Genomic DNA, 1,130 nt, shown 5'->3' on the forward strand with positions numbered 1-1,130 from the left:
AAGAGGAGAAGTAAACTTTTTGCTGAGATGAGAGCTGCTTGTAGTTTGCTAACCTGAAGTGAATAGCAGTCTGAGGAAAGAATTCAAGACTGTGTTGTTAAAGCCAATCAGAAACTGAAATTCCAGTCAATTGACTAGAGTTCCTGAATGAGACGTTCAGCCAATGAATTGGATTTGAAATCTCCCATCAAAACTTATTGTGTGTTGTAGGAGATAATTGTGGGCCATCAGTTCCATCTCAGGCATAATGAGTTTCAATTTTACAGAATCACAAAAGTGGCACTGTGCAAAAAGAGGTCATTTAAACCTTCATGTATTTTAAATGTGTGTCAGTCTCCTGCCTTTTCCCCTTAATTTGCAAACTATTTCTATTTAAGTACTCATTCCTCAGTGCCTTCTTGAATGCATCAATGGAACTTTCCTCCACTAACGGTTGGTGACCAGTGATGCCCCGCAGGGATCTGTTCTTGGGCCTCTGCTCTTTGTAGTTTTTATAAATGACTTGGATGAGAAAGTGGAATGGTAGGTTAGTAAATGTGGTAAAAACAATGACTGCAGATGCTGGAAACCAGATTCTGGATCAGTGGTGCTGGAAGAGCACAGCAATTCAGGCAGCATCCGAGGACAGGCAAAATCGACGTTTCGGGCAAAAGCCCTTCATCAGGATTCCAGCACCACTGATCCAGAAAATAATGTTGCCAGTAGATCCAAAGAAAGGGAATTCATGGAATGCTTACAGGATGGCTTTTTGGAATAGCTTTTCATGGAGCCCACTAGGAAGCAGGCTATTCTTGACTTAGTGCTATGTAATGAACCAGACTTTATAAAATATCTTAAAGTAAGGGAACACTCAGGAAGCAGCGACCATAATATGGTAGAGTTCAGTATGCAGTTTGAAAGAGAGAAGGCAAAATCGGATGTAATGGTGTTACAGTTAAATAAAAGTAATTATGAGGGTATGAGAGAGGAACTGACGAAAATAGACTGGAAGCAGAGCCTAGCAGGGAAGACAGTAGAGCAAAAATGGCAGGAGTTTGTGGGTAAAATTGAGGACATTGTACAGAGGTTCATTCCCAAGAAGAGAGAGATTATCCGGGCAGGGATTAGACAGCCATGGCTGACAAAGGAAG

The sequence above is a fragment of the Chiloscyllium plagiosum genome, chromosome 12, assembly GCF_004010195.1.
Source record: "Chiloscyllium plagiosum isolate BGI_BamShark_2017 chromosome 12, ASM401019v2, whole genome shotgun sequence".
In the NCBI taxonomy this organism is placed as follows: domain Eukaryota; kingdom Metazoa; phylum Chordata; class Chondrichthyes; order Orectolobiformes; family Hemiscylliidae; genus Chiloscyllium; species Chiloscyllium plagiosum.